This window comes from Papaver somniferum, chromosome 6 (genome assembly GCF_003573695.1).
Source record: "Papaver somniferum cultivar HN1 chromosome 6, ASM357369v1, whole genome shotgun sequence".
Taxonomy (NCBI): domain Eukaryota; kingdom Viridiplantae; phylum Streptophyta; class Magnoliopsida; order Ranunculales; family Papaveraceae; genus Papaver; species Papaver somniferum.
This window is the reverse complement of record NC_039363.1, coordinates 150,371,636-150,384,605: the sequence shown is the minus strand read 5'-3', so window position 1 is coordinate 150,384,605 and position 12,970 is coordinate 150,371,636. Positions and strand designations below refer to the sequence as shown.

General features: G+C 36.0%; 1 pseudogene; it reads right to left on the bottom strand.

Moving 5' to 3' along the window:
- Positions 1-12,970, bottom strand: part of LOC113291659 — a 325,743-nt pseudogene that overhangs the window by 61,629 nt on the left and 251,144 nt on the right.

Below are 12,970 nucleotides of genomic sequence, written 5' to 3'. Positions count from 1 at the left end.
AGATTATGATGATGAGTTTTCCCATGAGATTCCTTTGAGTACTTCCAATCCTATGACTTTAACTCAAGTACAGTTTCAGCAAGCTCGTAGGTGGGTTCTGTCTAAGTATGTGGAAATAGATGAATGGCAGAGGTACAACTTTTTAACTTCATAGTTGTTAGATGTTTTTTAATTATTGGATTGTCGATCTAATTATCGCTGGACTGTTCTTTGATTGTAGGAAGTATGATTTATATGTGAACAACGATAACTTTAATAGTCAAGAAAATATTTCTTCCAAGAATGGGCCAAAAACCTTTTTCTTGTGGTTACGCGACAAGGTACTATATATATGTTAGCTTCAGAGTTACTTTATTTCCCAACTTATTGTGGTTTTTGTTGTGAAACTGACACTAATGTTCTCTTACAGTTGATAGAATCCAAAGAGACAAAATCGATACTTTGGCGACTAGTGCAAGGACCCCTCTTCAAGGCGCAGTCTTATAAAAAGTACCAAGCCAATGGCTTTGCTTTCAGCTATCATGATTATGAGTAGGGTTTCCTAACACAGAACAGTGGTGTGTCTATGAAAGCCATTACGAGACATAGAGCAAAGTCAACTGACAGAAATTTGGTGGAAGCAGAAATTACCTATTATGGTGTCATTAAACAGATTATCAAGTTGAATTATATGGAATTCGAGGAAGTTGTTTTTTACTCTGATTGGGTCAGAGTTGAAGATAAGAATAATGGGTGCAAAGTTGATCCAGTCTCGAGCTCAATAAAGGTCAACTTGTCTAAGCTGCAAGGCAAAGAGAGAGTGACGGATGAGCCGTTTATTCGTGCATATGAAGCGACTCAAGTGTTTTACTCAAAGGATCTTGATGAAGTGAGATGGTTTTTGGTTTTGAATTCACAACAAAGGTTAACTTGCGCAGTAGATCAGCTAGAGATCCCTACTAGTTATCAGTCAGCTCTTACTGACAATGAGAGCTTGGAAAAAATTTTCTCTATCGATGCTCTAGTTTAGAATCATGTCCTTCATCGTTGCAAGTTGTGTGCTGTATTTCTGATTGTGATACTTTTTTTTATCAGTTGTGAAGTTTTAGAAGGTTCTTTTTTTGTATGAAGTTTGATTCTGTGTTCTATCATATCACTTGCACTATGTCACTAAGTTACATATCTTATACACATGGATGTTTGGTAAATGTTACTTTACAAGTTAGTATGGCAGAAGTGGTGGTAGATGAAAATGGACTTCCTGTTTTGAAAAATGCAACTAAAGTCGGCCACCTGAAGGGCGTTCTGATTCGCGCTCATGTTCCTGTCTCCTACAAAACTTGGAAGGATGTTCCGGATAACTACAAAGATGATGTTTGGACTGAATTGCTGGTAAATACTTATCTTGCGCTATCTTGATTTATGTCAAACTGTTGGTTAGAACTGAACCTCTGTTTTTCAGACATCGTATTGATTACCGGATACTTGTAAGATGAATTTTATAAAGGGTATTGCTCCTATATGGAGGAGATTCAAGTGGGATCTTAGGAAAGACTACCACGATCCATATAACACCTATGAAGAAAGGATCGTTCATATGCCTCCAACTGTAAGAGAACAGGACTGGATAAAATTCTGTGACAATGAAAAAGAGGAAGCCCAGCAGAAAACCAGAGAAAAGCATAAGAATAAAAGGAAAAGATATGATTACGCTCATACTTCTGGTCGCAAACTTCATAGTATGGTAAAAGATGAAATGGTATGTATATCACCTCATAGTACATGGAATCATAACTTGTAGTTTCAAATTATTACTTGATTTTAGCTCTACATCTTGTAATGGAGTAGTCGCTGAACGTGTTAACTTGTTAAGATTAGTTTTTAAGATATTGTATCTGTAATGGAGTAGTCCCTGAACTTGTTAACTTGTAGTTTTTAAAATCACCACCTCTAATCACTTATCGTATTTGTTAATTTAGGAGAGCGGGAATCCTGGAGTTGAATCACCACCTCTGATGTGTGGATTAAAACTCATACAAAAGAGGGTGGGAAAATTCTACCTAGCGCGCAACCCTACTATGTGAGTCACGTTATGCTTTGTTTTTGTTTGTATATTTTTCTAATTTGTTCAATCCATCTAGGATTACAATATGTGCTTTACATTGTAAGATGAGCTTAAGAAGGCGCAAAAAGAGATCAAGAAAAAACTAGATGCTGGTGAACTTGTGGATCAAATGGATGCATTGATTAAAGCATTTGGAAAGGATTCTGAGGGATGAGTTCGTGCTGTCGGTCCTATTTCTCATACACAGTATGATTATTCTGCTCCTGCGCGTGCCAAAGTTGCTGAATTGAAGTGCAAAGATGGAGAACTTAAACATGAGGTGAAGCAGTTAAGTGGAAAGATGGAGGTTTTGCTTCAAAGCTTTGGATCCTTATGCAACATTGTGCAGGACATCCAATCTGGACAAGCATCATATATTACCTCGAACCACTTCGATAATGCACATGGTCCTGCGTGTTCACCTGCTCAGACTGCTTCAACTGGCCAGAATAGTTCACCTTCTCAGTCACTTCCACATGAAGTTGGATCAGCAGTAGTTTCTGATGGGGTCAAATGTTCATTGGTGAACTTGAATAATGAGACCATTGTTGTTGGTCGATTTTGTGGCGGTGAATTTGGACGTACGGCTCATGGATCACCTGTAGATGATGATCATGCAAAGGTGTTGGTGGACCTCATACTATAGCCAGATGAACCGACCATAAAAGATAACAAGTTTGTGAAGACCTTTCAAGAAGTTGGAATTGGTGGCTATGTGTTTCATCCAAAATTCTGCGTCTGATATCAGCCATCAGCCTATGCTTTTTTGTTATTATGTCAGCCATCCTTTTTGCTATTTTTGCTAATGTTCACACTTTTGTATGTATGGTGAACATACTGATATGTAATCATATGTTGTTCTGCATAGGTAAACTCTGATGTAGTTGTGCTTAAGGGAGATTCTTATGAAAATGTGCATAAGAAAGTACTAATTTTAACTGAGAATGACTTTGATATATCTTTTTGTGAATTTTACTTTGTGTATGAGTATAGTTTTTGTTGTTATGTATGTGTTTTGGTTGTGCAGGTGATTGCAGTTAAGGTTTGCTGAAGCAATAGGAACACCAGGGCAATATTAATCCCTGGTAATTACTTTATCTGTTTCTGCTTGTTCATGGATATAGTATTGCTTGATTTGTTTATGCTCGACTGCAGTTAAGATTTTAACCTTCAGTTTTACACTTTCTTGCGAGGTGCAACACTTAAAGATCGAATTGTTGTTGGATTATGCTGTTGGTGACCTTCATCTGGTAAATCTCTTTTGTGATCTTCTTGACATCGTGCACAACCATGTCTCTGTAAAATAAAAAATGCTTTTAATCTTAAATGAACATTAGCCATTAGGCATTAGGTTATCATCACAATGCAAGACATATTCCAATTTTTCGTCAAAGTGATATCTCATCATGCAACGCATTTGTTTTATGTCATGTCTTTGATGTCAAGAAGAAGAAGAAAATGTGACGTGCGGAACCATTTTAACCTTCAGTTTTACTACTCACTTTGACCTGTAGAATGAAGAATGTTTTACTACTCATTTTTATTCTTTTGAATGGAGAATAAATGTTTGAGCTGTGGAATGAATTGCAGCTGATGTTGTTTTTTGTGCGAGCTAAACTTAGTAGTTTTACTACTCACTTTGACCCTTATTGTATTATTTTCAATAGCGTAAAACTGAAGCTGCAACTCGTCTTTTTTATCAATCATAATCATGGATAATTTTGTGTCATTGGTATTTTTATACATGCAGGTGACGTTAAAGGAACCAGACTCAGCTAAGAATGCTTGTGAATAAGCTACACCCATGATTAATAGCCATAGAGATCTAACTGCATCCTAGCTTCACAAGGTGCATGTCTTCTTAGGGTGATTACTTCCAACTGATAAAATGGCAACTGTCATGTTACACCAAATCTTGTAGAATGCATAATGTCTAGTTTTGCATAGTCTTGTGTATTACTTGTTCTTATCTTGTGAATCCAACATACTAAGTTCAAATGTTGTCTTGTGTCAATATGGTATGTGAGGGTTTGCGAAACTGTATTTCTAAATGTATTGTTTACTTGCTTGCAGACGAAGTGGTTATAAAGAATGTTGAGGACAAGCGGATATTGAATAAAGAAACAAGTGGATTCAGGTAAAAGAGTCATCTGCCTATACTTAGAAGTTATGAATCATCTGACAGTTGAACTCACCATGAACATAAGTATCATATAATTAGTAGTTCTTTTTGCTTCTTTCCAATGTAGATTGAATGAATGGTTGAATGTTGAAACAATGAATGTTTGAATAAATGTTTGAATGACTTCTTGTGAATGAATGTTTGAATTGGATTGGATTGAATAACAACATAATCCAGGGGATATGGTAATTGCAAGGTAAAACAAAATGGGTGGGAATTAATTTTGACTAGGTCAACAAAAATTGACAGTTTTTTTTTCAGTTACCAAAAAATTAGTAACGGTAAAAAAGTGTTACTAATTTTTACCAGGATAATATGAGTCAGTCAACGTTGACCTGGTAAAAATATTAGTAATCCTAGTAAAATTTTAGTAACGGCAAATATCTGGTTACCAACATTTAACCAGAAAACTGAGTCAGTCAACGTAGACTTAGTCAATATATTCGTAACTCTATTAAAAATTTAGAAACAGTCGTATGGTGGTTACTAATTTTAAATCCGTAACGTCTCATCCTCGGTTACTAAATCAGTCACAACCCAAAATTCGTAACGGCAACATGTAGGCTACGAAAATTTGTTACACCCTCTTTTGTAACGGCTCAGGCGCGTTACAACCCTATTTTGTGACTGAAATAGTGAGTTACTAAACCCTGAATATGGTGTAGTGTATCAATACTTTCATATCGACATATAATAGAGATAAGTTTTTAACACGTATGGGACAGTCAAGGTTCACAGACGTAAACAACATATCCCATAACAAATTACAATATATAAAATCATAAAGATTAAAATAGCAATAATCATCTTCCAAAAACTTAGAATTTAAATAAATAAATCTAAAAACATAGAAGATGAAAACGTTGGAAATAATTATGTGTACTCACAATAATGGCTATTCCAAACCCTAGTAATCCTTCTAAAAACACAAGAAATAAATTCTCATAAGAAGTTTCCTAGACAAAATCAAACAAAACAAACTAAAAAAAAAACAATCATGATCAGAAGCAATAATCAGAGTTCAGGTACGGAAGCTTTACTGGTTCCAAGGCCTTCAAAATTGTGACAGATTTTATGAACTGCATCTTCGGAGAAGATATCCTCATTGAGAAAATCCTTAACATGTGACTTCATGAGAACAAGGTCAGAGTCAATATTTTTCAACTCAGTTTGTAGCATGTTAAGATCCTTTACCGAGTTCTCAAGCTTCAGTTGAGTCTTCCCAAGGTTATTGAGAAAACCATGAACCACTTCAGCAGAGACCATCTCAGCATTTTCTCTATCTTGATGGGAAAACACATAATAACATGAGGCACAGGATTCGAGTTCGTCATCTTTAACCAGGGTTCTTTTCTTCTTTAAAACAAAATCCAAATAAACAGAATCATCAATTGAATCAGCTGGTAAATCTCAAGAGTTTGAAGGAGACCCCATTCTTAAAACTAGGAAGAGAGAGTATGCATACTCTCATAAAGGTTTTTAGTATATATAAGGTTTCACGGCAAACAAAATTTAGGGTTTCCTAAGTCGGTCTGTAACAAATAATATGGGTACCCGTACGAACACAACCTTGACCATCAAAAACGTAAAGGACCCAAGAAGAGAACAAACAAACAAGAATATTGTTTATTCACCAAAGTTTTTTGCTACGTGAATAAATTCACAAGATTAAGCTCAATAAATTTTATATTCTCACAGGAGAAAAATCAGAGCATATAAAAGTAGCAATTTTGACACAACAAGAAGAACCAGAAACCTATTAGAACAAACAAATACGTATGCAAGAATGTTTGTGAATGATAATCCAGCTAAGAACGATAAGAAAATAGCATAGAGAATCAGAAAAACATCTTGCCATCAAGTATACCTGAATACTTCTCACTCTACCAGGATTTTTCTTGAGAGTGAGGTTTCAACCTTGTGATTAATTAGCACAAGTATGAGCTTTGAGCTCATTAAATGAATGTTGTTTACGGTTAAACCTCTTTCTCCTGATCTTTGAAGGAAAACCGTTATGATGCGAAAAGTTATCATAAAATTTGCTATCATCGAAATACGATGCATAGTTTTTATTCTTACCTGAAGGATTTTTCCCAGAGGGAATTGACAGCATGTTGATGATTTCTTTTTATCCTTCAATTATCATTTTTAGGTTGTCTTCCATACCTCCATTTTTGCTTTTTTCTTCTGGTACCTTTCTCACATCATGAACAACATAATCTCCCTTCTTAATTGAAGAATATCCATGAGTTCTTATTCAATGAAATGGTTTAGGGAGACTATTTTGCAATTGAATATTTGAGGAACACATTGAACTGACTTTCCTGGTAGGGTACACAGGGTGAGTACTAAAACCAATTGGTTTAGACATATGAATTTCAGTTACACCTTTGAGAATTAAATCTAAGGTGTGTTGAATACGAATAATAGAATTGTCATTCAACCTAGAATTCCTCTTTTGTTCACCATGCCCTTTTGAATCACAAAAGAGACATACTTTCTGATCACATGAGTGATTAGACAGAACAATCTTAACACCATCGTTGTGAGAATTCTTCCTTCCATGTGATGTGGACATTCCTTGATTAGAGGAAGACCCAGGCACATCTTTTTCAACAGGAAGGGATTTCGATTTTGCTTCTGAACTAGAAAATTTTCCAGTTAAATCAGAAGCAGTTGGTATAGTGGATTCTTTGGAACATTCTTGAATATATAGTTTACTCAAAAGAAGTTCAGTTTCCAAAGCATCCTCTTTGATTTTTCCCTCATGCAAGGTCTGTGAAGGAAAGACAAAGGTGTTTTCCTCACGAAGGACTTTTAGAGAGAGTCACACTCATTTACCATACCAACAAGAACATTGACTTTGTGTTTTAATCGATTGACACTATCAGCCTGGATTCTAACAAGTTTTAGAATCACTGCACTTGCTTTGGCTGCATTCCTTTCAACTTCAGAGTCAGACTCGTCAGTAAGGTAGTTGGCGTAACACTTGTCAGTGCAAGTCTGTTTCATGGGAACACTAGAGATTGACAAATCTTTCTTTTTAATAGATTTTGTGGAAACAATACTTTTATTTCTGGAGATGCGTTTATCAGAGACAATATTGTCCATACTCAGATCGCTACAAACACAGACTTATGAGGTCTTTAACGTGTTTGCTTGCTCTAATACCAATTGAAAATGTGGGGGTCTAACAACCACACCCAACAATTCGTTTGGCAATCTGAGAGGACTTACTCCAATATACTTTCTAGAGAATCAATTAGAAAGTCAGACTCAATCTAGAGAAAAGTATATCAACATGTTTAATATCTCTATCTCTTAATTCAATCCGCAATCAGCAAATAGAAATCTGCGAGCCCGATTGAATATAAGAGGAATAACTTGAACGGTACCAAAGACCAATGTTCAAGGATCAATCAATTTCAATCAACAACCAAAGGTTGGATTTCCCAATTGATCAATTCAACGCACAGCCTGTGACATTTCAATTATATAACAAAATATAATGCGGAAAAGAAATAACACAGATACCAGAATTTTGTTAACAAGGAAAACCGCAAACGCAGAAAAATCCTGGAACCTAGTCCAGTTTGAACACCACACTGTATTAAGCCCCTACAAACACTAGCCTACTACCAATGAACTTTGGACTGTACCGTAGTTGAACCCTAATCAATCTCACACTGATTCAAGGTACAGTTGTGCTCCTTACGTCTCTGATCCCAGCAACATACTACACACTTGATTCCCTTAGCTGATCTCATCCACAACTAAGATTTTTACGACCCAAAGTCGAAGACTTGATAAAAAAATATGTCTCACACAGAAAAGTATATTGGAATAGATAAATCTGTCTCCCACAGAAATACCTATGAGTTTTTCTTCCGTTTTTTGATAAATCAAGGTGAACATGAACCAATTGATAAACCGGACTAATATTCCCGATGAACAACCTAGTATTATCAATCACCTCACAATAATCTAAATCGTACGATGGCGAAACTAGATATTGTGGAATCACAAACGATGAGACGAATGTGTTTGTGATTACTTTTTATCTTACCTATCGGAGATTAAATCTCAAGCAAATCATAGAGCAGATAGTACTCAAATGATAGAATCGGTCAAGATCAGAACACGCAACTACAAAGAAAATAGTTGGGTCTGGCTTAACAATCCCAATGAAGTCTTTGAAGTCGTTAACCTACAGGGACTCGATAGAAACCTAAGGTTAAAGGAGAATCGACTCTAGTTGATGCAACTAGTAACACACATGAGGTGTGGGGATTAGGTTTCCCAGTTGCAAGAGTTCTCCTTTATATAGTTTTAAAATCAGGGTTTGCAATCCAAGTTACCTTGGTAACAAAGCATTCAATAATCACCGTAAGATGAAAAACCTGATTCAACCAAGCTAATATCTTTCAACCGTTAGATCGAACTTAGCTTGTTACACACAAATAAAATGTACCCTCAATTAGGTTTATGTAACCGTACCCAAACGTGTACACTATGTTGACTCAATAATAGTTAATCGAAGTTAGCCATATGATTAGTCTCATATCAACCTTATTCATCTTAACCATAACTAGTTCAAATGACTCAAATGAAACTAGTTAAGGAGCCGTTCAATTGCTATATTCTCATAGAAGTATACTTGTAGGATTAGAAAATGCCTACAATATTAAATTGCAAGTGCACAGTGTCTACTATGTAAAACAGGGCAAATACAGGTCGAACCCACAGAGACTAGGTTGGTGTGTAATTAAATTCAAGTCTTGTTGTACTGATTTAGATCAAACAGGGAGCTGTTGATACGACGAGATAATTGATTTTTATGATATTTAAACTAAAGAACATAAATGTAAATGAAATAAGAGATTAAACACTTGATAAGAAGGCACTAGGGAAATTGACTTACCACTTAGCCTACACCAGATTATTCGGCTAATGAAACTATTCTTGTTCCTTATAGTAGACAACGGGGAAGATTCGAGTCTGCCGCATATCCAAGGCTATCTTCAAATGGATGATTTAACATCAACTAAGGTATTAATCCCTAGCATTAGTTGTCTTATTATAGCAGAACTAATCACAGATTAACAACAATCAATTAGGCACAAGTTGAAGTACAACATAGAATTATTCTGACTACCTAGGTTGCATAACAAACAAGGTGAAAGTAATATGTTCTAACACAATATTAAATCTATCCTTACTCATTCAAACACAACAAGAACAATAACATCATCACAAATATCCTAGAGTTAAATTAAGGGCTTCATCTAAACCCTCGCTTATAAACTTAGAACATAGCAAAAACAGGAGACATATGAAATTCAAAGATGGATAAAATCATCCATGCAAATTTCTTTCTTCAACTGATTTCTACAAGAACAGTTTTGGAGAAGATAAGTTACAACTGATTTCTACCTATGACCCTTCTCCTCTTTTCTATCAATACACAAAGACAACCGTTATTTATACATCAACTTCACCCTAAATTGAGTTTTTAATATCTCCATCAGTACAACTGAAATTAGGGATTGAAATAGGGGTTTGAGATGTCAATCACTCACTAAATGGTAAATAACAACTGATTTTCGCTCCATTGTGTTCACCCACTTCATTATCATCAGAACCATGTTACTGCTGGGGGGCTTCCACAGTTGTTTCGTACTTCTCTTCACTCATAATTTCAGAATTCTTCTCTTTTGTAACTCAATAAATGATACCGTGAATTGAGTATATAGGTAGAGAGGTACAGGGAGAGGCGAACCAAGTGATTTGACAACAAAAAGAGTTGGTAATTTAGAATCATGACTGCACAGTTAAGAGAGTATGGGCAATGGTGTCGATGGTTTGAGAAGATGGGTTTTCTATTTTTCTTCTGATTTTGAGAATGAAAAGGGATAGTGAAAAGGAAGTTACTTTGGTGTTAGGCATGTGTATCTTGTTTAGATGTTCACGGGTGAGATTTGTTGATTTCTTTGACTTCACACATGACCAGAGCACTTTAGACCATTGATCAGACTTGATTAATTTTTGCAATACTTGACCACAACTATTTGTTTCATCAGCATACAGCTCCTCTGCGTTGCGGTGCGATATTCCCACTTCTTCTTACGCTCCCTTTTGCAGTTTCTCTGACCTCTTGTTCACCATTTATTCAACCACCTAAAACACAACACAAAAAGATATTATTTCAACAAAATTACCCATTAAAAGAGATGTGCTCAAGATATAAGATTTGTCGGAAAACAGAACATGAAGGCATTAAAGATGTGATAACAGACAACAAAAAGATCTAGAAATATTCATTATTAGGCACCGATCATACCCCCAAACCTGAAGTTTGCTCGACCTCGAGTAAAGGTTTGCTTAGAACACACCCAAAAATTTCTAGGAAAAAATATAAGCTCAGATTCCATGAAATATGACATGTGCAATTCAGTTTCAGCTCATAGAAATTGGATGTATCAATCTAGCTTTCAAAGGCACAATTTCAGCACTTGAACGACTATGAACATGTGATAAGAGTGTAAAGTGCATCTAACTTAGACATGCATAGAAAATGGTTTGCTGTAGGAAGTTATGACTGCCAATTACTAAGAGATAGTTTTCAGGCTAAGAACTAAATTTAAAGCCAAGCTAGCTGTCCGACTTTACGAGAATTGTGAATATTCACCTAAGAGTTGGTAATATTTCATCTTACCCGCGTTGTACATTGATGGCTATACCCTCCTTGCTTATTACAAGACTATTTACAACATACAACAAAAAGGAATATTGATTACATATTTACATTGACTGCTTTCTTGATTTAAGGCAAGAGAGGATCTTTAACTGAAACAGAACATAACAGACAATGGATACTTTTTTTTTTTTTAAGAAATTCTGAATTTTCTTTTCTTTCTGAATTTTTCGGATGACTTTTTTTTTCTTTGGAATGATGAAAGATACATACACAAGACACAATAAACTTTACACAAAACCAGAAAAAATGGATTACATGAAACTTTTAGCAAGAGGTAGCCCTTTTCGATGCACCCGGTCAAATTCAATGGTTGCTTTTCTTAATGTATCCTCCAACTTCTATCCCATCCAACCAAAGAGAAATCTAGTCAAGTCTCATTCAGTATTCTAGATGATCGGCAACCTACTTAACCTATGAAACACCGACGCTATACAAGCTCGGTAGATCGTGCATGTGAAAATTTTCTATATCACATGTGAATTATGATGGAATCAGGGGTGCCTCATCATCTAGTCTAAGAACCCTAAGTTATCATATACATACACATATATCACAAATCAAGGTAACTGAGCTTCATTTTCCATTTTTCATTTCATTTTTTTTTACAAGGTCTAACATGCTTACTACAAAGTTCCTGTGGTCTACCTACACCCCCCCAACCTAAACTAAACAGTGTCCGCAATGTTCAAAAAGTTGCAATCATACCAGGAAGACCATGCAGAGTAGAGATAAGGAGAGAGTGTGCCAAATGTGAAGAGTGTTACTCAAATAGAACTGGACGAGTTCTTGGAAAGCAAACATCAAGGTAGAATGATAAGGATAGACATCCAGTTAGCATGCAACAGAACTGTACACTGCAGAGAACAAGATACTACAACTGAAACTTGATAGAAAGAAAATGGAACCCTTCACCTGATTTATGTACAAGAGTGAACTAGTTCAGTCCACATAAATGGGATCTTCCAAATCAGTTGTTTCGATTTCAGGTGGGATTGGTTCAAGGAACGGCTTTAGTCTTTGCCCATTGACTTTGAAAACGTTCTTATTTGCTACATCTTCGAGTTCTACAGCTCCATGAGGGAATATTGTGCGCACCAAGAACGGGCCTGTCCATCTCGAACACAATTTACTTGGAAAAAGATGCAAACGGGAATTGTACAACAAGACTTTTTGGCCAGGTCTGAATGACTTGCGCAAAATGCGCTTGTCATGGAACACTTTCATTTTGTTCTTGTACAGCTTAGCATTGTCATAAGCATCATTCATCAGCTCTTCCAACTCATTGAGTTGAAGTTTCCGTTGAGTACCTGCTTTATCAAGAGAAAAGTTAAGTTTCTTGATAGCCCAATAAGCTCGATGTTCTAACTCCACAGGTAAATGACAAGGTTTTCCATACACAAGACGGTAAGGGGACATGCCAATAGGGGTTTTATAAGATGTTTTATAGGCCCATAAAGCATCATTCAAACGTAATGACCAATCTTTTCTAGACGGGTTAACCGTCTTTTCAAGAATATGCTTAATCTCCCTATTAGAAACCTCTACTTGGCCGCTGGTTTGTGGATGGTATGGGGTTGCAACCTTATGAGTTATGCCATACTTGCGTACTAAAGACTCAAAAGACTTATTGCAGAAATGTGAACCACCGTCACTGATTATAGCTCTAGGTGTGCCAAAACGAGAAAAGATGTATTCTTTTAGGAACGAAAGTACCACCTTGTGGTCATTTGTTTTGGTTGCAATCGCTTCTACCCACTTAGAAACATAATCAACAGCGACAAGGATGTACAACTTACCTTCAGAATTAGGAAATGGTCCCATGAAGTCAATTCCCCACACATCAAACAGTTCAACAATCAAGATGGGGTGTAATGGCATCATGTTTCTCTTTGTAATACTTCCTAGTTTCTGACAGCGTTCACAAGCAACACAACAATCATGACAGTCT